The sequence below is a fragment of the Callospermophilus lateralis genome, unplaced genomic scaffold, assembly GCF_048772815.1.
Source record: "Callospermophilus lateralis isolate mCalLat2 unplaced genomic scaffold, mCalLat2.hap1 Scaffold_105, whole genome shotgun sequence".
NCBI classification, from domain to species: Eukaryota; Metazoa; Chordata; class Mammalia; order Rodentia; family Sciuridae; genus Callospermophilus; species Callospermophilus lateralis.
This window is the reverse complement of record NW_027510702.1, coordinates 4,909,493-4,933,506: the sequence shown is the minus strand read 5'-3', so window position 1 is coordinate 4,933,506 and position 24,014 is coordinate 4,909,493. Positions and strand designations below refer to the sequence as shown.

The following is a 24,014-nucleotide window of genomic DNA, read 5'->3' as shown; positions in this document are numbered from 1 at the left end:
GAGGTCATGTTCAGTAAGGCAGGACTCTGGCTGGTGGGAGCCAGGAGCACTGGCAGACATTCCCTGGAGACCGACCACAAGCAGCCCCCAGAGGGGCTGGAGACGCCCCAGCAGCCTATTCTCCAGAACCCACTCCAGGGCCAGGGGCACCCCCAGAGGCAGACGCTGGCACCGTGCCTGTGCAGGTCCCAGGCAGGAGGGGACACAGCCCATGTGAGCAGGGGTGTGGCAACATCCTGGGGCAGGGCCAGAGAAACTGGGCCTACTTCCCCAGAGCCCAGCCAGGTGCCTGCTCTCCTCACCCCCGGTGAGGCAGACTCCATGTCAACACAGGGGCTCTGCGGGCATGTCCATGTGGGGATGTCACCAGGGGTGAGGTGACACCATTGGGAGATGGCTTGGAGAGAGAGGTGCCCTTTTGGGGGATGCCACCACAGAGTCACAACACCCACGGGTGATGAGCTACTCAGACAGAATGAACCCTGGTTCTTCACTTGTGTTCCCTAAGGTCACAGGTTAGAAGATGCTAGAGAGAGAGATGGCAGGTAGGTGTGGGCAGCAGGGCAACGCCTGGATAGACAAGTGGCAGGCAGGTGGGTGGGTGCATGGAAGAGACACCAGGAGGCAGGAGGGCAGGTGGATGAGTGGTGAGTGTGCGGGTGACAGGTGTCAATGGGTAGGTGTGCGCAAACACCCACATGGGTGCAGAGCTGTCCCACAGTGAACTCCAGGGGATGCAGGGTGCCCGACAAAGAGAGATGCCAGCTAACAGCTCGGTGGCCACCATATGGCACTTGAGGGACATCCCAAAACCCCTAATGGCAGCAGCTGTGGGGAGAGATGGGCGGGACTGTCACTGCTTCTTCCCGCCAGGTCCAGTTCAGAAGGCAATCAGCCCGTCTTCAGCAATGCCTTTCAGAATCAATTCCAAGCCAGTGCCCCTGGGTTCTCTGGTGTCCTCTCTCTCCCCAATGGAAAAGCCCATGGGGGAAGCATGCCCATGGGACCTCCACCAGGGGTCTTCACCCTGCAGTGGGGGCCGGTGCACATGGACCCCACTCTGGGCCCTTTCTCTTGTGGGGCCACATAACAGTGGCAGGACCTCCTTTCCATCCAACCTGCCAGGGCCATGGCATGGGTCTGGACTGTGGGTCCCAACTGTTGTCTGGTTCTCATCTTGGGATCTTCTAAGCCAGCAGGGAGGGACAGTCCCCTCTTGCCAGACTGTGTCTATGAAGCAGTATAAGCAAAGGTGGGGGCTCCCAAGAACTGGTCAGTGTTCCAGTCCCACTACCTGCAGGACTGTCCTAACTCCACTCACCATCTTACAGCGGGGGTGGGCTCAAGTCCACCCTGGCTGGGCCACTCTCCAGGATGTGCCCCAGCACCCAGGGCTCTTCAGTTCCTGCCCACTGCCCCATGCCCACCTCACCAGTGCCTAACCTCACCGGGAATCAGAAGCCTCAGCCTCCCAACAGGAGGCTAAAATGGGGAGTTACCGTCACAACTGCCACTGTGGAAGAACGGTGCAGAGACCGTCCTAGCCAAGGCAACGGCTTGTGAGCCAAAACTGTCATTCTCCACCAGAACCAGCCGTGGAATGGAGTCACTCTGGTGGCCTGGACTGCCCTGAGCCACCCTTTGCAGCTTCCAGTCATCAGTCTGCAGCTGGGCTCCTTGTCTATCTGCACCGACATGTACTGGAGGGACTCGGTGTCCCTGAGATGGCCTGCTAGCCTTGTAGCCCTGGAGATACTGCTCAGCCTCCCAGAATGTCACATCCGAACAGTGTGGCAGCACAACGGCGTGCTTGCTCCTTGAAGTCCACAAGTCCCTGAGCCACAGAAAGTCCTCACCATTTAGTTGCTCAAGGAAGCCTACGTGAACGTCCCAGCCCTGTGACCTACAACCCGTCTCTGCCTCGGCAGGGCCTTCTGCAGCAGGGCCCACCCAGGCTTCTGCCCCGTCTGCTGGAGGACAAGTGGGCATGGCACTGGAGGTTCTTTTTGAGGTGACAAATTGCTCCAAGACAGGCTGCAGAGGCCTAGTGCTGGGCTGAATTACAGCTCAACATTTTTTAAGATGGGGAACCAGTCTTAAAAGGACCACAGATAACCATAGCGGCTTGGGAGGCTGAGGCAGGAGGATCCACGTCTCTAAATAAAGCATAGACAGGGCTGGGATGTGACTCAGTGGTTAAGCACTCCTGGGCTCTATCCCCACATGGGAATGAGAATGGTAAAAAATAAATGAGAGGCTAGGGGGCCCTGGCAGGCCTCACCACACCCACCACGCAGCACCTGTGCCCACCAGCTACACTTGTAGCACAGTCCCCACAGTGACCCTCTGGTGTGTGCACCCTGTAGCTGGGCCCCTGCCACTTGTGCAGACAGGTGTGCAAGCTGCCCAGGACAAAGGAACTGTGGGAAATGCTGTTTCCCTAATGGGCAAGGTCACCGAGACTAGAGGCACCTGGTTTCTGATTAGGGGGTTCACCAGGAGCTGTTTCTTACATGTTCTTATGGGCTTCAAATGCTGTGGGGAGCCCTGACCCAGCAGAGGCACAGGGCAAGAGAGTACCCAGGAGACCTGACGGCCAGGTACCCCCACCCTGCCCACACACTTGTGTACAGGTCCGTAGACAGGGCCAAGGGGAGCAGGCGGTGCTGAGGGGTTCTCAGCCACCAGCCTGGGTGAGGAGGGTCTTCACATGGACACCAGAGCCCATGGGTATTACTGGGTTCATGCAGTGGGGCAACACACATACGCCCAGTCTTGCCTGTGGAAGGGCTTCTGGATGAGGTAAACATTGAATTGAGCAGATTCTTGGCAGATGACCCACCATGCTGTGGGGCTCTCCGGCAATCACTTGATGACCTTTAGTTTAAAAATAACAAAACCTGTCCCTGAGCAAGTGGGCACACTGCCTCTAGCCCCAGCAGTTGGCTCCCCCGACATCTGCCTTGCAGAGTTCATCCTGTAGTACACAACCAAGCAGGCCAAGTCTTAAACACCTCTCCCCTACATCAAGGCACCCCTCCACCCATGGGGTAGGAGGTGACAGATGGCTTTGCCCTCCCCATGGCCTCCAACTTGCTTCCCAGCCGACCCCAGCCCCGGGAACCCACGGGGCAGGACAGAAGGGGGATGAGTGCCCAGGTGGGGACACGTGTGGCATGCCCAGGCCTCCTGCCACAGCTGTGGTCTCCAGGCCCACCAGAATGCCAGGAGCCAGATTTTCCTGCCGTGGATATGCCAATTAACAAGAGCTGCATGAAACCCCAGCTCCCGGTGAGGCTGTTGAGTGCCGGGGCGGAGTCTCAGAGCCCTGTCCAGCTGGGCACTGCCAATACTCTGGCAGCTCTCATCAGGTTCTGAAAACTGGTAGACATTGTTTCCCCACAAAAATGGATATAAAATGCAAACAGTGCTCAGGAGCCCCACCTGCTGCTTCAGTGTCTACCCTGATGCCCCAGAAGGAGCAGAGCTGTGGAAAGGACTGTACAGTGTTTTATTTCATGGACCCAGTGGTGCAGGCCAGGCTGAGACAGGCGCTCCGAGTCCCCAAAGTCTGAACTTTGGCGCAAGGACATCACACTCAGGTGCATTTTCTGAGGCTGGCACAAAATGAAGGGCCCCCACTCTCCCCACCCCCTGCTTCTCCCCTTACAGAAGTTCAGGAGCCGTGGGCACTCAGAGGCCATGGCAACGGGCCAGGCTCCTGCCCCTCAGCCACCTCAGCTGCAGACAAGGAAAGCCACAGCAAGCTCAGCGGCCACCTATCCTGGCCTGGCCACGTCATTTCCTGCTCTTCAGCGACGGCCTCTTCTTCCTCCCTGCCTCGGCTTCCTCTTCTTTTGGACCCTGCTCTGGCCACCAGATTCTGCACGTGCAACGCTGGGGCTGACCCTGTTCTGGCTCCTCTTCCTCTCAGTCCCTGAGCCCAGGTCTGGACTAGAGGCCTCCTCCTCGCCTTCCCCTGCTGAAACAGGAAGCACACTTCTTCCAAAACAAGTCCCCTGCAGGCACAGCAGCCACAGCCCACCAGGGGACCCACATCAGCACAGATGGCGTGTTCCACAGTCACCTGTGCTCGTGACAGGGAGGGCCAAGCCTGGAGACACACCTCCAGAAAAACCAGTTGTCAAGAGGACGGATCAGGAGGCCCAGTCCTGAAGCAAGGCGTGGAGGGGTGGGACTGGCTCATTGCAGGGAGAGGAGGGACGACCCTGGCTCAGAGCCGAGCTGCCAAGCCCTGAGTTTAATTCAAGTTGCACACCTGTGCATTTGGCTCAGGTCCTGGGGCCCAGCTGAGGGCAGGCTGCTGGGAAGTCACTGCCCAGGTGGGGACAACACAGAAGGGGCTCAACAGTAGTGGGCGGCCCAGGCCAGGTCAATCCAGATGGCGGGGAGGGTTCTTCAGTTCCCTGCAGCGCCATATCTGACACAGGGCACTGCCCGCCCCAGGGCAAGCAGGCACTCAAGCCTACCACAGGGCACAGATGCAGGTCGGTCCTTAGCATAGGTGCCTTGTCCAGCACAATCCTGTGGCCATCAGGGAGGGACAGGGAGGAAAAATGAATCTGACAAGGTCAAGAGCTGTGAAGCTCAAGGACTGCCGGAGGACATGGAAGAGGAGAGGCACATGGGAAAAAAAGAGGTAGGCAGCCCAGAGAAAGGCACCATGGTGTGGACAGGGCAGTTCCCACAGCCAGTGTGCTTCAGGCAAGGAAGCGGGATGGTGGAGAGTAGTCCCAGGATCAACCCCGAGACCACGACCATGCAGGGCGCCCCAGAACTCGAAGCCAGCGGGCACTTGTGTCTGAAGAGGAGACTTAGGAAAAGACATCAGAGGTGACCAGGGGCAAGGGACAGGGCAGCAGGTGAACCACCTGGATGTCAATAGTCACCTCCAGTCCTCCTCCTCTTGTTCTTTGGCCTTGACTTCAGTGAGTGCCTCCTCATCTTGCGCTCCCATCTCCCTTCAAGCAGATGCCTGTAGGTTTTTTCCGGGATGTCGTCCTCGGGGAAGGTGCCTGAGAATCCGGGTGAGTCAGGAGGCTGAGAGTGGCTTGAAATGTGCTGCACACACCTGCCCATGCTGCACTTAAGACGGGCCTGTTCTACTGCCAGGCATGAGGTACTGAGCAACAACCCCACAGCTGAGATGGACAGTGTGAAGGCTGACCCGTCCCCACCCAGAACAGCAGCACCTGGGAAGCCCTTCTCAGATCACATCGAGGCTGGTCTACTTCTCAAACAAGCAGTACTGTGCAGGGGCACAAGGGTCCCTTCTGTACCACTGTGGGTGTTGCGCCCTGCACATGCCCACCCAGTGTGTGTGACTCATGCCCTTCACTGCATGAACTTCACTAAAACTGCTGGCCTTCAGCTCCTGATGCCATCAGGGAAAGGCCACCATGTGGACAGAGGATGGACTGACAGTCAAATAAGTGATGAACAGGAACCCAGGGGCGGGCACGCAAGCACCCAGGTAAAATACTTCACCTGGCTGCATTTTGAAATCCTGCATAACCCTCCCAAGGAGTGGCCTGTTGGGTCACCTACACCACACGCTGCAGAGTGGAGAAGCTCCCTGCCCAAGTGGCAACACCACCATCAGCCACTCCAAAGCCCTGGACCAGCACCGTGTCTCACAGCCACCAGGGGCTGAGGATCACTAAGCACTAGAGAACAAGGGCTGCAAAACCCTCAGCCTGCCACCCTGCCTGCCCTGCCCTGCCCCGCAAGCCCCCGAGGGAGCACGGAACCACCACAGGACCCTAGGGATGAACGCCTCCAAGATGGGGTCACATGGAGCCAATCCAATCCTCACCTCCAGCCAGGTCCTGCAGCCTGCAAGAGCAAGACAGACTCTGTCACACACAGCCTTGGTTCTGCCAAAGCTGTGTCCTGGGGACACACCCAGAGCTGCTGAGGTGCCCAAGACACCCTGCCCTTGGTGAGACACCTATTACGGGAGCTCTGAAGTCCTCTGCCTGGCTGAGTGGCGTCAGGGACAGTGCAGGGGGCACAATGTCAGCAGAGGCAGTGGGGCTAAGACAGGCAGCTATAGGGCTGGAGAAGGACAGGCCAGGTGCCCTGAAAGACACTCACTTCTGGATCACTTTGTAGAGGCGCTTCCTGTTCTGAGAAGGAGTGCTCTGCCGACTGGCCACTTCAAACAGCCTGTTAGCAACGGCCTCGTAGTCAAACTGTTTCAAAAAGGGAGGCCAGGTCAGTCACCTTGCCAAGCAGACCTCAGTCCAGCACGTGGACCCTGCAATCCACTGGCCCACACCAGCACAGGCTCAGGGTCTCCGTACCTCCAGAGTGGCATTGCCCGGCACATTTAGAGGGCTACAAAGCTAGCCCCACTCGCAACCTTAAATTCCCAGCAGCCACAACCAGATGCAGAAGTAGCAAGTGACAGTAATCTTACTCTTAGCCCAAAGTGCCCAATTTTCCTTCACCTTACAGCAGTAAGCACTGTATTCCAACTCGGGTCGCTGCTTTGGCTCCCAGTGCAATCCAACGCCAACCACTCAGCATGTGTCCCCTCATGAAGCCAGCAATGCCCCCCAGCAGGGGAGGTCTGGGAAGGCCGCCTACTTGTCCATGGCAAAAGGACTGCTGTGGGGCCAGCCTCTGCACCCACCCTCCCAGCACGTGACTCCAATCCCACTCACTGGCCCTGCCCCTTGCAGGCAACCAGGCCTGCTGTCTGTCCTTCCTCCAAAGCTGACCTCCATGAAGGTCAGTCTCCAAGTCCATAGCTATCACCCTCCATTCTGGAGTCAGCAGCAGAGCAGGAGAGCAAAGGCTAAGCTCACCATCTACAGGCCCAGATACCTACCTGGAGGACGGGGCCAGCACTGTCCTGATCGTCTCCTGTCCCCTTGCCCTTCTCAAAGTCAGTCCTGCGTATGGAGCCTAAAATGAAAAGGACCTCATGATCTCCAAAGCCCCTGGGAATAGAGCAGGCACAGGACGAGAAGGACAGCAGGTGGCTGTTGGGCGGTCTCCTAGATGGGCCTTGGCTGACCTCAGGCAACAAAGTTGGTGGTGAAATCCCACAGCAAGGTCAAAGGGCAGCCAACCCAACCAGAGGGCTGGACCAGGGGAAGTGGGAGACCACTTCAGTCAAGGCCCCCGTGCCAGGCTGGGTGCTCAGGGGTTTGCTGGTGCTGACTTCAGAAGGCAGGCACAGGACAACAGAGCTGCGGGGGCAGCACACATGGAGAGTGACAGCGGCAGGGCCGTGGGCTGCTCTGGTGCACCACAAGCAGGATCCAGGGACCTGCCTGGAGACTCCAGGATGATAGAAGAGGGCAAGGGGGGCCAGGGAAGGCGCACACAGATGTCCCCAGATGATGCGCTGGGGACAGAGGGGTGTGGGCTGACCCCAGGAAGGCCAAGGGCTCACCAGCATGGGCACTGAGTCCTAAGCCATGGGTGACCTGCCCTTCCAATAGGACATGTCACGTGGTACACAGAGCCTCTAAAGCAAGACCGGAAGCAGGCAGGCTGCTGCCAGAGCACCCCAAGTCACCTAAGGAAGTCAGGGACTACACCCAGCATGGTACCCAGATGCAAGGGACACAGACAGAGTGCCAGGTCCTAGTGGACCTGGAATAAGGAGCTCAACAGAGCAGCTGATGGCTGTCATCGTGAGTGACCCAACATGGAGTAACCCAGCGTAAGGCAGAGCAGAGGCTGCACTGTAAATGGGGAAGTCAGGCAGTCTGAGTGACAGGTGGACAGGGTGCAGGCCGGCCCCAGGGAGCACTGCAGCCTGGCACAGCAGGGCCTCCAGCGAGCTAGGTTGGGGATTAGTGGGGAGCACGGGAGGAGCTGGGCAGCTGGACAGTGCTGATTGCACTGGAGGCCACAGCAAGCAAGGAGAGCAGAGACACGTGCCTGGTGCTCTCCAAGGTCACTGGTACTGTGCTGCCAGGGAGCTCCGAGTGAAGCAGAAGCAAGGGACCAGTAGGCCACGCAGGCTCAGTCCAGGACAAGCAACCGGAGGGCAGAAGCCCACCTTAGTATACTATGACCCTCACCTGCAGAGTCTATGGGATAGCAGGTCCTATTCACACTCACCTTCCAGAGATTCACTGTCACCATCTGACGCCTCATCCTCCCCGTCCTGCGCATCCATTTCATGCATCAGGTCCTCAATGGCAAATGGGGCCTGCTCCACGATGGTCTCAAAGATGCCCCGAGCAATGTTATGCAAAACCAGGGAGCTGATAGGGTGAAATGGAAGCCAGAAAGCCTGCTGGACTCGGCTCTCCACAAGCAGGGCCGAGCATCCTCCCACCTCACCCCATGGCCAAAAGCTTCCAGAGCCCAAACATAGTCAAAAGGGGCAGCAATCCCCAAGGCAGTCTCACCCAGAAGCAAGTGAGGAAGGATCAGGCCCCAGCCACCTGCCACTTACTCCTTAGTGCAGGCAGTGATCTTGCAGAAGGGGTCAATGAACTGCAGGTTCTGATCTGCGGTGAGCTGCGGGAAAGCAAGGGGAGCTGGTCAGTCCCCGGCACGCGCCACACTGAGCTCCATCACCCAACTGACACTGGCCTCACCTCTTTAGCTCCCACTTTGGTCAGCTCCTCCAGGAAGATCTCGATGAAGTGGCTCTTCACTCCGTTGGGGGCCTGGCTGCTGGGGTGCAGGATCTCAGTGATCAGCAGCTCCAGAAGCTGCTCAACCTGCCTGAATAAGAGGGCAAATACAGCAGCAGCCATAAGGGCCACACGCCACTGGTGCCCCGTCCCCTCTAAAAGCTCCAGCAAGAATGCACACAGGTGGGCACCTCCACCGGAAACACATCACTCTCTGCACCCACAGGTGGTCTGTGCAGCAAGGAGGGTGGCAATCAAGGGTGTCGTGGCCATGGCCAGCACCGGAACAGTGTGCATGTGGGCCCCAGCAACCTCTGCAACAATCAAGATGCAAGTGGGAAAGGCCAGGCTGAGGCAGGACACTATGCCACCTTGGCCAGATGGTCCTCTCTGTTGTCCCTGCAGGGTACAGCTCAGGAATATGCATCAAGACAGAGCAGAGGTGGAGAGAAAGGCAGAGGCCAGGAAGGGCTGTGGGCTGCAAGCCACCTGCTGGCCTCCCAGCCTTGCCACATGGAGTGCAGGCTGAGAACACATGCAAGTAGTAGCTCTTCCTGAAATGTGAGCCCGATGATCTCAGGGAGGCCCTGGACCCTCAGATCAGAGATCCCCAGGGAGCAAACAGTGTTTAGCAGTCTAGACACACCCAAAACCCCAGGGGCGCTAACAGTGCAGATCCCCAAGCCCAGAGCCCCTAGGCAATTCCAACACAGAACAACTGGCTAAGGAAGGAAAAGTGACACTCTACCAGGCTCACAGGAAAGGAGGTGAGACCCGTGCTAACCAAGAGAAAGACACCATGGCAGGAGGCCATTGCTGAGCTCCTGCTTACACCTCATGCACTAGAAACAAAGACCTGTCTGCCTGTGGGGACTGGGACGGGATGTGGTGAGGCCCAAGCCATCACTCTGCCTGCCCAGGGAAGAGGTTACCAGTGCTCCCCAGGATACCCTCTGCAACCAGTGGCTGTTACCACAAGGATGGAGCTACTTTTCTAACTTGTGAACCCAAAAAAGGTGATCACAACAAAGTCACCCCGAGGCCCTGGGCCCCTTCAGGATGACCCACACTACTGAGTCCTAAAATGAGCTGGAGTCACCAGTTCTCAGAGTCCTCACTGGGAATTCAAGGATGAAAATCACCCTCAGAAATTCACACCTCGAGGCACTCAGTGAACTAGTCCAACTCCTGCTGAATCTCCTTCATGAAGAGAGAAAGTGGGATGGGGCCAGGGCCTGTTCACTGTGTGACTCTAAAGACAAGGAGCTAGGGCAGCCTGGGCCTCCAGCTGCATCTGTCCCAACAGCCCTCTGACAGCTGGGCAATGGCAGGTTCGTGGATTCAGAGCAGCTCCTTTGGGCACACTTTCTAATTACAAGTCAACTCCAAATACACTTCCAATCCACTCTCCCCACTCACCCAAAAAAATTTAAAAAGGAGAATAAAGACAAAACCTTGCAGCAGCAGAAGGCAGACAGAGGCCAACACTCAGTAAGACATGGAGTGCTCCGCAGAGAGATGCCTGCAGCACTGTGTTTTGTTGGATACTGGAGACAGAGCTCAGGGATGCTCTATCACTGGGCTCCCTCCCCAGGCCTTTTTGAGACAGGGTCTTGCTAAATTGCTGAGGGTAGCCTCAGCTTCCCAAGTCACAGACCACAGGCAGACACCATCACTCCAGTTGCATTTATAAGCAACCATAACAAGTGAAAGTGACTTTTCAGGGATGGGAAGTAGTTCAGCAGTAGAGCATATACTTTGCATGTATAAGGCCCTAGGTCTAATCCCAAGTACCTAAAAAAACCTAAAAAATATTTTTTAATATTTCATAGTAGTTCTCTGAGTTCTTTAAATTGTGCATGTGTCATTTATACTTACAAAAAAATTGTAGGTAATTTTTTTTAAAGAGAGAGTGAGAGAGAGAGGGGGGAGAGAGAGAATTTTTAATATTTACTTTTTAGTTATCAGTGGACATGACATCTTTTTTTTTTTAAATCTTTTAATATTCATTTTTTTGTTATCGGTAGACACAACATCTTTGTTTGTATGTGGTACTGAGGATCGAACCCGGGCCGCACGCATGCCAGGCAAGCGCGCTTCCACTTGAGCCACATCCCCAGCCTGACATCTTTTTTTTGTATGTGGTGCTGAGGATTGAACCTGGGCTGCACGCATGCCAGGCGAGCGCGCTACCGCTTGAGCCACATCCCCGGCCCAGGTAATTTTTATTAATTTATAAAACTTGGGCTGGGGTTGTGGCTCAGTGGTAGAGCGCTTGCTTAGCATGTGTAAAACCCAGGATTCGATCCTCAGCACCACATAAAAGTAAGTAAATAAGTAAAATGAAGATATTATGTCCAACTATAACTAAAAAATAAATATTAAAAACAAAACAAAACAAAAAAACTTTAAACTGTTAAATATTCAGAAACTCACTTTACACCGGCTGCCAATGAAGGCTTGAAAACCCAACTCCCCAGCTTGGAGGCAGAGCCCTGGGTAGCCCCAAATGGCACCTGGCATCAGATCTCTAAGCCTGGTGTCTCTCAAACAGCAGGTGGAGCTGAACCCAGGCAGAGCACAGGACTCCTGGGCGGAAGCCCACTGCTACCCAAGGAAGCCAGAGACTAGAGAAGACAGCTCACAGTGGGGAAGGAAAGGCTAACTGACCCCAGGTACTGATGCTGAAGGTAAGACGCAGGGAGTGGTAGGACACATTTAGAACAGGGAGCAGTGACCACTAACAGAGCTGAACATGTCTCTTTTTTATCAAAAAGGGCGTCTTTAGCTGCTGGTCCAGTGTGCCCAGTAGACTCCATTCTAACTCTCAGGACTGACCGCCCTGGCTCAGAGCAATGGCACTTCCATGGGCACTAGGACTACTTGTAACTTCCAGCTCTGGGGGCCTCCTTCAACACGAACTCCAGAACCTCTTTATGACAAAGAATTACACGAGGAACTCGGGACTCCCTCCCCCAGCCTTAGTGGCCCCAGGACTCAGGTTCGGCGTGAGGACTCACTTTTCTTCCCATCCTTGTGTTCTCACGGCCTTCAAGGACTCATTTAGAACCATCCGCATGAGCTTTGGTACAAAAGGAAACTCGTGTTAGGGGAACACAAGCCAGACTTCACTGCAGGCCTCCCCTCCATGCACCAGGCGCTCCCAAGGGGAGGGCTACAGCAAGTGGCCAGCTGGAGAGCAGCTGATGGGATGAGAGCGGGGGACACCTCATCTTTTTTTTTTTTGGGTACCGGGGACTGAATTCAGGGGCACCCAACCACTAAGCCACATCCCCAGCCCTATTTTGTATTTTATTTAGACAGGGTCTCACTGAGTTGCTTAGCACCTCGCTGTCACTGAGGCTGGCTTTGAACTGGTGATCCTCCTGCCTCAGCCTCCCCAGCTGCTGGGGTTACAGGCATGTGCCACCACACCCTGAGAGAACGCAGCTCTGCATACAGCTGAGATGTCACGCTAAGACAGAGCTAAGTCGGGTCCCCAGACTAGGGCTGACCTAACGGCTACTTCAGAAGTGAGAATGGAGTGAGAAGTGGAGCTCCTTCGCTAGGGAGGCAAAGCCAGGTCTGAAGCAAGCACTCTTCCCCAAGCCCTCCAAGGCTCCAAACCCCACAGAGAGCAGGGACACAGGTACATCCTGTCTGCTCTGAGAGAAGCCCAGGCTCAGCATCTGCCTCCCACAGCTCAATATTTTTGTCATTCTCCCACCTTAGAATGCCCATAAGGTGCCAGGGCATGGTAAAAAGTAACTAAGGATGCTAAGACTGCCTTTGTGCACAGCACACCCCAGCAGCTGGGATGCTATTCCTGGGACACTATGGCAGGTGCCTCCCTACAGTGCCTCCGAGTCAGCCCTGAGCTGCTAACTTGATCACATGAGGACCCAGGAAATGGGCCTTGAAAACAACAGCATTCATCATGTGAAAGAACTGCATCTCAGTGTGGAAGCTTCACACAGGGTGCCCTGGCACCCAGATGTGTCCTGCAGAGGCAGTGCTGGCCCAGGCCCACCTGCACCACAGAGCCCACCCTCCTGCCCTCCTGAGCTCTGCATGTGTCTCACTGTGAGGAACAATGCGTGTGCTGTCGATAGAAGGCCAGCCCAGCCTGCAGCTGGCCACTGAGCTACCTTTGGCGAGGCCCAGACACTGCCCTGCTGGGCATCCCCATTAGGTTCACTGGCTTCAACACAATGACAAGGTCCCTTCATCTGGGGACTACTCCCACGTCACAGTGCAAAGCTGTGGTTCCATGGGGGAGGGAGGCCAGAGCAACACGTGTGTCAACAACACCCAGCTCCTTGGTGACCCCGATGGGAGCGTAACATGAAGGGAAAGGGGGAGGGGACTGTGCCATCGGTGTCACCCTGCCAGAAACCACCGCACAGCCTCTCCTTCTAGGAACCCAGAGTCTGTTCAGGGTTTTTAGAATCCAGTTCTTCACCCACTTAATAACCTCCCAAATGGGGACAAACACTGCAAAATTCTAAGCCAGTATACTCCCAGCCCATGGGGCTCAGGGCCACCCTGCCTAAGGTCCTCAGCACAAAGCCAGGGACAGGAAGGGTGACTGCCCCCTCCTCACCATGTAGAACTTGTCCAGGCGCAGTCTGTCGATGCTGGCCCACTCGCGGTTCATGGTCTGCCAGAACGTCTGCAGGAACAGGTGCTCTGGGGGAAGAGCCATGTCAACACTGAGTCACAGAGGGACACAGACACTCTGGGAGGGCAGGGGAGAACAGAAAGCCCCCACTCAGAAAGCCACCCATGGGCAGCCTCTGGGGTTTCTCAGTCCCAGCCGGTTGAGTAGAAAAGTAACACTAGATAAGTTGGCTGAACAGACAGGGAACTCGGGCACAGAGACCAGAGGTCAGCCCAAACCACAGCCACATCCTCCAAGAAAGGCATATGGAGGGAGCAAGGCAGCTGGCAAGAGAAGCAACCCTCGGGCCTTGTCCTCCCAGCTCCTCTGCTGCCACATTGGCTCAGGCTGCACACCTCCTGACACCCAAAGACAGTGTCACCAAGGCAGTGTCAACTGCACACAGGTTTCTCAGTATTCAATCCATGAACCCAAAAAATGCATGACCCTACATTATACATGATAACAGTGTGTCGGACACAGGACACTATGTGTTGAACTACGTTCTCCTAAACTAACATGCAGAAGTCCTAACCCCCAGTACTTCAGAATGTGATTGTGAAGGCAAAGACACAGAGTCTTCTTCACAGACTAAAATTAAGGTGAAATAGGGTCACTAGTGTGGATCCTATTCTAATCTGACTGGTGCCTATATGTGCGCACGCACAGAGAACACCATGAAGACACAGGGAGAAGACACTGTATGTAAGCCAAGGAGAGGGTCCCCAGGCACCATTCCTGCCCATGCAGTCCAAAGACTTAACACACAAGGAGGGCAACTATCTCCCACCACAAAATCCCTGCAAGAGCAAAGGGCTGGTGATACCACCCAGGCACAGGCAGGCCTAGGTTTACTAAATCATGGGAGGTAGGCCAGGCGGACAACTTGGGCTATGCTGAACACAGCAACTGTTCTGCAAGAGCTTAGGAAGAAACAATCAGGGAGCATGATCTACTCCACCAGTTACTCAACACAATGAAAGTGTCTCCCAAACCTAGATGCCAGGTGGGCACCCCTAGTGTAGGTGGCTTCAACTCAAGGGAACTAAAACCCACTGTGCATGCAACTAGCACCAGGAGTACCACTCCAGCTGCCGTCAGGGACACTCTCAAAGCTGGCTGCCCTCAGTGCAGTGTGGGGAGGCCTAAGATGCTAATGCCCAGGCTGTGCCCCGGGAGCTGGGGTGAACAAGGACTGGAAGTCAGGATTTTCACAGGCTGCCCAAATGGTTCTGATGGGCAGGCAAGATGAAAACTACTCATCATGGACAGAATGAAGAGCTAGAAAAATACACTGCAGGAATACCAAAACAACAGGTAGAACTCAGTCAATTCATTTTGATTTTAAAATGCAGGACCTCAAGCCTCATTTGCTCTTGAGTCTATTTAGGTAAGTGGATGGTGCAGCCTTAGTACTCAGAGCCATGTTTCACACATGACAAGCACCCAGATGCTGGCTTATTCTCACTCTAGACTTCAGACCACACACTTCAATGTCTGATGGCTTAAATCTCAGGACTCTGGCATCTACATGTGGGCTTAACTACAGCAGTGTACTCACATGTCTCTGTGGTCTGAAAAGCATGGACGAGCTGGGAGATTGTCCTTCCTAGTTCTTCCTGTGCAAAAAATAAGAAACACACCCTCAGTCCCTAAAGCACTGTGTTCTTACAATAACAAGTAAACACAAAGATCCACTGACTCATTATAGACAGCCAGGAGCAGTGGGTCTCAGCGTAGCAGACTTGAGTTGTGTAATTTCCCCCAGCTAAAAAAGAACCCCCACCACAGACAGTGGCAGTCACTACCCTCCTGCCCAAGGCTAAGCACAAGAAGGGGATGGTTAAAAGGAAAAAGAGAGAGCAGGGAACCTCTTATCAGCAGGAGATGAGGTCAAGACCTAGAAGTCACTATCTGCCTGCCTCTGTGTCAGGCATCACCCAGTGTCCATGCTAAGACAGCAGAGCCCACAGCCTGAGAGAAGGCTGCTTAGTAAGTACAGAATATGAGCTAAGACTCAGCGTTTAAATAAGCTCCTTCACACCCAAGTTACTTTAAAGAGCAAAGAACACTTTGAAAACCACTGTTCTAAAAGGTCAGTAAGAGAAATCCTTATCTCAGAAGACCTAGTTCTATTCCCTGAACTTCATTATTTCAGCACTCAGTTTTTAACCCAATGGGACATTTCACCCATGTCCTGGCCATCACTGCCACTGTCAGTGGCACAGTGGGACTTGACTCAGCAAACCATGCCTGTCCTTAGTACAAGCCAGAGCCACTCTAATCCAAGACCCTGTCCTCCTGCCAGATAGAACACAGCACTGAGGGCACACAACTTCATCCAGCATCCCTGGCCATGCTCAATGCCCGCCTGTCCTCCCACACTCTGTGGCTTCCTGCCCATGCACTCACCTGCAGGAGTGGTTTGTCTTGCATCCACATGCAGTTAAACAGCCCTTTCCATACCTTCAGCAGCTCGTCATGTGTGAAACTACCTGTGCCAGAACGGTGACATTCAGACTAAACGAACCTCCACCCCAACCTCTTAGTGCCAGTCACCCAGTGTTTGGATTAGTCCAAAGTCCTATCTGCTATAAAGGTAACTGGAGTAGTCTGTCCCCTCCCCAAGCAATCCTTCCAGTTCAGTCCCTGTGGGACCCTCCTCAGGTAACTTCCTGTACTCACTAAACATTGAGGCACAACAGGCAGAAACCAGGTACCCTGGAATTCCTGAGATTCAAAATTCAGAATTTAACCCCTTCCTGAGTGGATGGTGGCCCTAAAGTGAGTTTACTGGTGGTCATTCACCCAGTGTTACATGGAGTTTTGTGCTTCTCTGTGTGATGCCTCAAACGTTCAAAGAGAATTCACTCGGTCACTAGGGAGGGCAAACGAGGTTGACAAAGGCTGCAGTGTGTGGACCAGGGTCCCCTGTGGAGCTTCCTAAAGCCAGGTCACTGAATCTGCGCTGAGACCCTAGAATCTGCATTTCTAAGGATGCAGAGGCGTAGTGCTGAAGTTGTGACAGGGGTGGGGCAGGCCTGGAGAACCGCGGTACGATGAAGGGTTCAGCAAGAAGCGTGTGCTGGCCCTCGTGGAGGCTGGCAAGGGAAAGGTGGACACGCCACCAGCTACACAAACCGACGGGGATGAGCCGCGTGGCACACGGCAGGAGGGAGCAGCAGGAGCGCACGTTCTGCTGTGGGTTACCCACAGGAGAAGGCCCGACGGGGCCTGGAGAGTGTGGCCGTGGAGCCTCGTGTCACCGTCCCACTACACCTGGCGGCCGGGGCGGGGCGGGAGCCCGACGCGGTGGGGACGCGCCGCCGCCCCGCGAAGGCCCCACGCGGTCCCAGCTCTAGTCGCCGCCGCCCCTCGGTGTCCCGCCGGCACCCCCGCCCACCTGTGGCCCGCTGGGTCCTGGCGACAATGTACTTCCGGAGTTTCCGCACCGCCCGGTCTCGGGTCACCTGCTCGTTCCCCGCCAGGCGCTGAGCCAGCTGGATCTCAGGCGGGAGCTGCGTCTGCAAGACCATGGCGACTGCGGCGGACATGCAGGAGGGACCGAGCCCAGATCCGAATCCACACCGTAGTTGCGGCGCTCCCGTGACGTATGCCACGTCACCCTCCCGCGACGGCGCGCGTCCTGCGTCATCCTCCCGCGACGTATCTCGTCATCCTCCCGCGACGCCGCGCGCCTGCGTCAGCCCCCTAGGATGCACTCCGTCGCCCCGAAGGGCTGGGAAAGTGGGCGACGGGCGCGGTCAGGGAGCAGGTGGCGCGCCGCCCTCCCCGCTGCCCTCCCCGCGGCCCAGGAGGGCGCCCTCGGAGGAGCCCTCGGAGGCTATCGCGTGCTCTGCCAGGCCCGGCGCCTCAGCGATGAGCGGAGAGCGGGAAGGGCCGTCGCTGCTCCAGGCCACTGGTCGGGCTCTTCAGCTCCTCAACCTGGCGCATGAGTGGCGGGCCCTGAGCTGGACCGGACGCGCCTACGAAGCTTGAGCGGAGCCGGGCCACGGAACGGGCTGTGAGCGCCGTCTGGGGAGGTTGGAAAGACGTGCGTGCAGACGCGATGCTGGTGGACGCAGAAAGGCTGTGGGACCTCTTGGGTGTGACACTGTGTTTGTAAAAGGGGACCCAGCTGACCTCGAAAGGGCCCTGTGTCAGGGGACCCCGAGTGTCCAGAGCCAAGGACCACGCCGGGCTCCACGATTTGCTAGGAGGACTCACAAGACCAGCGGACACTTGGACTCAGGTTAGGGACCTAAATCTGGCCGCTCAGCACATCACAGGTCAGTCAACAGACAGGAAGGTGGGTCTGTTTGAGAAGCTGACTGCCCGAAGTCCCTCTTGCCAGGAGGCCGGTTTAGGGGTGGTTTATGTGGGAGGTGAGTAACGGAGCTTTGAGGCTCAGGGCCCGTCATATCCTAATCACCTAGTCACAAGATGCTCTTCACTTCTGCAGATCTCAAGATCAAAGATCAGCATTTCCTGGGGCCATCTTGTTACTCGCTCATTGAGTAGTTTTCAGTTCCTGACATTACACTGTGGACAGGCTGGGGAGCTGATCACTAAATTCACCAGAATGCAAGAAAACTGCCAGGCATGGTGGTTCTCACCTGTAGTCCCAGCGAAGTGGGAGGGCTAAGGCAGGAGAATCACAAGTTTGAGACCAGCCTCAGCAATTTAGCAAGGTCCTCATAACTTAGGGAGACCCTCTCTCAAAATAAAAAAATAAGGGCTGGGGATGTGGCTCAGTGATAGAGTGCCTTTGGGTTTAATCCCTTGTATGCCCCCCACCACCAAAATAAAGAAGTCAAACAGCTTGCCTGACTACTGTAGAAGAGGAGGGCCAAGTCAGGTCAGGTAGGGAAGTGGACAAGTGCTCAAGTTCATGTGATTTATCACAGAAGGATGAAAAGCAAAATCTGCAAAGGGAAAAAAAGGTGCTTGGGGTGGGGGGCGGCCAGGTGGGAGCCCACTTGAGACCTCTGGGTGGAATCACATGAGATGCTCCTGATCTCCCAGAAGTGAGTTGTGACAACTTGCGTGAAATGTTGCCAACTAGGGAATCTTGTTTGAGATCAGTGCCTAGGGCTTTATTAAGATTTAGTCACGGGCTGGGGATGTGGCTCAAGCGGTAACGCGCTCACCTGGCAAGCGTGCAGCCCGGGTTCAATCCTCAGCACCATATACAAACAAAGATGTTGTGTCCACCGAGAACTAAAAAATAAATATTAAAAAATTTCTCTCTTTCTCCCTCCCCCACTCTCTCTCTTAAAAAAAAATTAGTCACGTAGCAACTTCTTGGCTCATACCAAAATGTCAGACTCCAAACAGGAAAGTAGGTGTTCATCATAAGCCATATTGTTTGTATGGATTAGGCAATGGTACCCTCTTCTCAGAATGTGAGAACTCTCCTGAATTCCAGGCTCCCCAAAAGCAGGCCTTTCAAAGAGCAGCAGTCAGATAAAATATTTTCAGTTTTGTATGCTGAATAATTTTGTACTATAGCAAAAAAAAAGCCATAAATTCTGTGCAAATGAATATAGCTTGTGTTCAATTACAGTTTTACTTATTTAATTTTTAGTACTGGGGATTGAACCCAGGAGCACTTAAATATGGAACCATATTACCAGCCCTTTTTGAGACAGGATTCCAAGGCTGGCCTCCAACTTGTGATCCTTCTGCTTCAGCCTCCTGAGGCACATGCCTATAATCCCAGCAACTCAGGAGGCTGAAGCAGGAGTATTGCAAGTTCCAGGTCAGCCTTGGCAACTTAGTGAAACCCTGTCTCACAGCAGAATATAAAAAGGGCTTGGGCCAGTGCTGTGGCACACACCTGTAATCCCAGTGGCTCAGGAAGCTGAGGCAGGAGGATTGCAAGTTCAAAGCCAAACTCGGCAAAAGTGAGGTGCTAAGCAACTCAGTGAGACCTTGTCTCTAAATGAAATACAAAATAGGGCTGGGGATGTGGCTCAGGGGCTGAGCGCCCCTGGGTTCAATCCCTGGTACCAATTTTAAAAAAAAAAGGTATAATGAATGCACAATGATTCCTCTTCAAGAAACTGTTGGGTAGTATTAATGAGCAGTGAAATGCAAATTACTAACATAAGTAGGGTCACAAGTGTTCTTCAAATTGCTTTTAAGACTAATGAATAATTGAGTTACTTACAGAAAAACAACAGGTGTTCTAAAACTGAGAGTAAACAGGTGGACACAAAGGAGCCAATTTAGAAATGTGGAAAGGAAAGAAGGAAAGATCAGTGGGGCTGACTCCTGCTGGGCTAACTGGGATCACTGCATAGTTAGGATTGATGGCCTTAGGTTCCTCGGTGTACATCAGAGGAGACGGTTCTTCAGTAACACCAGTGAGCTAAGATAAAGTCGGTCTGGTCACCGACCACAGCAACTACATTAACAGGATTGACTTGTAGATGAATCCCCACCATAATCACCATGGCAGTTCCTGAAAGAACCAACTAGGCAATAACCCACCCCCACCGTGTGGAGGGGGAGGTAAGGATATGCTGGGTAAAGACTAGAAGGTGATGTCAGTTCCTAGGGCAAACATAGAACTGTAATAAATTGTTCTCTGCTCAGAGATGACCCACTTTCTCTCTCTTGAGGGTGTTCTTTGTTTGAGCCCTATTTTACTTTCACTTCTTGCTCGGCCTTTTGTGTGTGCCGTTAAATTTCCTTTTGTGGGAACACAAGAACTGAGGCTTGGGGCATCAGCTTGCCACTTGACTGTGACAGAACCATCCAGTATGGGTATTGAAATTAGTGGGGTGGAGTGCTTGCCTAGCATGCATGCAGCCCTAGGTTCCATCCTCAGCACCGCAAAAAATAAATACATGAAATTAGTGGGTAAAAGTATGAAAACGTGTGCCAGGTTTCCAAGGACTTACAACAAAGGGAAAGCAATATCTTTCCAATAAAGAGATCAGAAGATACCCCCCTCATGAAGTGACCAAGGCATGGCCAGAGCTAAGACATCAATGTTCTTAGGATGCCCTAAGAAATATTCCTCAAAATGACTGAAACTTTCCCAGTTCCTCTCAAACAGAGTGCTGTGTGGGAGAAGCCTGGACCAGAAAAAGGGCCTCCAGTGGGGTGCTGAGAGAAGGCGAGGCGTCACAGACCAGTCACTGGCACAGTACCACTGTGCTGGCTTCCTGCTTTGGGTTACTGTACCATTGTGTAAGATGTAAGCCTTTGGGGACACAGGAAGAGCTGGCAGGAACTCTGTGTTTTTTCCCAGTACTTAGGATGAAACCCAAGACCTCTACTACCAAACTACATCCCTGATCCTTTTTATTTTATTTTGAGTCAGGTTCTTGTTGAGTCTAAGCCCTTGTCCTGAAGTGGTGGGAAAACAGAATTGGGGCCAGATCTGAAAGAAGATTATCACGAAGCTCAGAATCAAGGGTTAACCAATAGCATTGGTACTTTTCCAAGCACTGATGGGCATAATTTAGACCACCAGCATTGACCCAAGAGCTATATAAGTCCCTAGACTAGCACACTCGGAAGACAATTTGTAATAGGGTCCCTTCTCACCCTCTTTTATTTTCATGTGAATAAATCCTAGTCCTTTTACTCCTGCCTTCCATTACTGTCTGTGGATTTCATTCTTTGAATTTGCAAGACCCGTAAAGAAACTGTCAGTGAGCTGCTGGGGTCTACTGTGACACCAAGGCATATCACTAAGAGCTGCCACACACTACTGGATAGTGGTGGGAGGAATCCAGCTGCACCCTCTGAGCTGACTGTGATTCACTGGTAACACTAAAACGGGCTTTCTTCGTTGCAGAGGCCTGCAGGTGATGCACACCCCACCCACCAGCAGAAGCAGAGAATCTAGTTTCATCTCAAACTCCAGTTTCATCTCTGTGTTGCCCAGACTGGCCTGGAACTTGGAATCCTCCTGCCCCAGCTTCCTGAGTCACTCGGATTCCAGGTTGAACCACTGCACCTGGCTTCTGCACATATTTTTAAAAATTGTTTCAGAATAAAAGATTTGAAGATTGTAAAAAGGAGATAATCTGACAAGAATTTGATTAAGGCAATAATTTTACAAATTCATAGACACTACAGGCTGTTGGGAGAACTTCCCCAGCACAGGACCTCAGGGTGGTGAGCTCTGACCCCACCTACCCAATTCTGCCACCAGGGGGCGCCCCTTGGCCAGCTGTTCCAAACTGACTTCTAGGATGGCGGTGGCTCCTGGCCAGGATGAGCACCCCATGGCCTCATGAAGGCATCTCCTTGCCCCAAAAGGTGTCATTTGCAGAAGGATCAGAGTCTTCCCTGCAGTGGTCTGGGGGAAGGGAAGAGGAGAGACTCGGGCTCAGGAGCACTGTTCACAATCAGGGGTCATCCTCAGACAGCAGATCAGAGATGGTGACCACAGCTTCCTGCTACCTGGCTCCCAAGTGCAGACACTTTTTATTCTTAAATAAAGGGCCCAGGAGTGCTTAACCACTGAGCCACACCCCAGTCCTTTTTATCTTTTGAGACAGGATCTTGCTAAGTTCCTAAGGCTGGCCTTGAACTTGGGATCCTCCTGCCTCAGTCTCCTGAGTAGCCGGGATCACAAGTGTGCACTACCATGCCTAGCTGGGGATGCTTTTTAAACCCATGTTTATTCTGCCACCATGAAAGCAAGAAAACCTCCAGGAATAACTTTCTATTAATATGAAGTCTTAAAATGCAGTCAGCTCTGAAATCGCTGATTCATCTCTTCCAAGCAAATAAGCACACTGGGTTGAGTTGCCAGGCGGAATGTTTTTAATCAGTCTGCACCCAGAACACACTGCAGAACAGGAGACACACACCCTACGAAGGCCCGCATTTAGCCGCCCCAGCCCTCCTGCTGTGCGGCAGGGCTGCAGCCTGGCTCCCATCTCCAACAAGGAAGATTTACATGGGAAGGAAACAAATTCCCCAGAAAAGCGGCTGATGTCTGATCTACCAGGGGCTGGGCCAGGTACCCACCTCCACCTCTGCCTCTGCCCACCCAGCCCTTCTGTGCCCCCTGCTGGCTGAGGCTGGAAGTGCATGGTGGGCAGGCAGGAGCCCACACCCTCCCACCTGCAGGTGGCCAGCTGTTCCTCCACTGCTGTAGCTGTAGCCAAGGCGCCTGCCTGCCTGTGACATATGAGCGCCTGGCCCAGCTCTGCTGAAACCCAGGCCCTCCATTGTGCTGGGGCCCTGTGGGTAGCATTCACTCAGACCCCAGGACCCAGCTCAAGGCTGCCCTGGCTCAGGACTCATGAAGGACCTTTGGGCAGTGAATCTGGCCCCCCAGAACCATGCTCTCCAGGCCAGGGGTTCTGCTGAGTGCCCACTTAGTCGGCTCTGGGGTCACTTTCTGTGTGGCATGCTCCTCTGAAGGACCCAGCTTCCTGGAGATCCGGTGCAAGAGGCCATGTGGGAAGCCCCCTTGGGCCCGCAGGGAGGGGCGAGGGGTAGAAACACCCAGGAGGCACACTTTGAGGGCAGAGTGGTCTGGGCCACGTGAGGGCCACCACCAGAGTTGTCCCCCTCTGTCCACACAAACCCCAGTGCCCTCTCCCTGGGCAAAGCCAGGAGCTTGGGAAGGATCCTGAGGGACCCTGCCCCATAAGGAGGAGGTGCATGAAGGAGGTGCTTGGGAGCTGCTGGGCAGCAGGAGAGACGAGGGGCTCTCTGGGCAGCATGAACATGGACCCAGGGCCTCCAAGAAGTGGGCCCCTAAAGGGCTGCAAGGACCAAGAGTTCAGAGCCCAGAACACTCTCACCTGCTTTTTTCTGTAGTTTTCAACTTAAGAGAGATATGAGGCTTGAAGCAACAGGACATGGACACTGTGGTTAGGAGTTTTCTGGAAGCCAGTGACCAAGGACACTGCCTGCTGGCCCTGAGTTACCTGCCTCCTCCCAGGGCCTGACAGCCCGAGGCCCACTCAGGGGGCGTCTCCTTACTGTGGGTGATGGTGGAGGTGACCCACCACTGGGGGTGGGGGCAGCCCCTCCCTGGCAAGCAGTGTTCCTGCTTTGAGGTAACCCCGGGAGCAGCTCAGCCAAGCCCGGCTCAGCCCGTCGTAAAGGTAGACGTCCCAAAATAGTCTCTGACAAGTTTAAGGACAGGACGTGAAACAAAGCATCGTTTTTACAATTACTGGTATATATTGCAAAATCAACACAGAGGCACACAATTACCTTGGCAGGACTAGGCGATGATTGAAAATTGATTAAAAAAGGATCACATTTTGTAATTCCTTCTTGCAGTCTCCAGAAGGCTTGAAAAGCTGGATTAAGAAAGTTTTAAAATCCTACCCCCTAGGATCGAGCGAGCAACACTGGGCTAACACAGCATTCACCTCGGATTGTTACGATTATGATTCTGATGTCATTAAAACTATGGAAAGTAAAAATAAGCCTGGATTCTAACTTGGACCCGAGCTGTATCAACAATCACTACCAAAGCCCACGGTCACTTTGGATAACAGGCTGTGGATCTGGACCCCAGGCAGTACCTGTGGTGTGGAAACGAGGCCAGGAGCACCGGGACGGTGGCAGCGCCACTTTGAAGACCTGCACTCACAGGTGGGCTGGCCAGACCCTTCCTTGTGAGGAAGCTAATGTTTTCTCTTCTTTTACCGGGGGTGGTGCGTGGCTGGGGATCCCACCTAGGGCCTCGCACAGGCTAGGCCAGGTCTGCCACGGAGCCACACCCGGCCTTCTTA

At 54.1% G+C, this 24,014-nt stretch overlaps 1 pseudogene; it reads right to left on the bottom strand.

The window, feature by feature from the left end:
• Positions 1–3,812: 3,812 nt before the first annotated feature.
• On the bottom strand, positions 3,813–16,823 carry LOC143640009 (ribosomal RNA processing protein 1 homolog A-like; annotated as a pseudogene).
• Between the last annotated feature and the right edge of the window lie 7,191 nt (positions 16,824–24,014).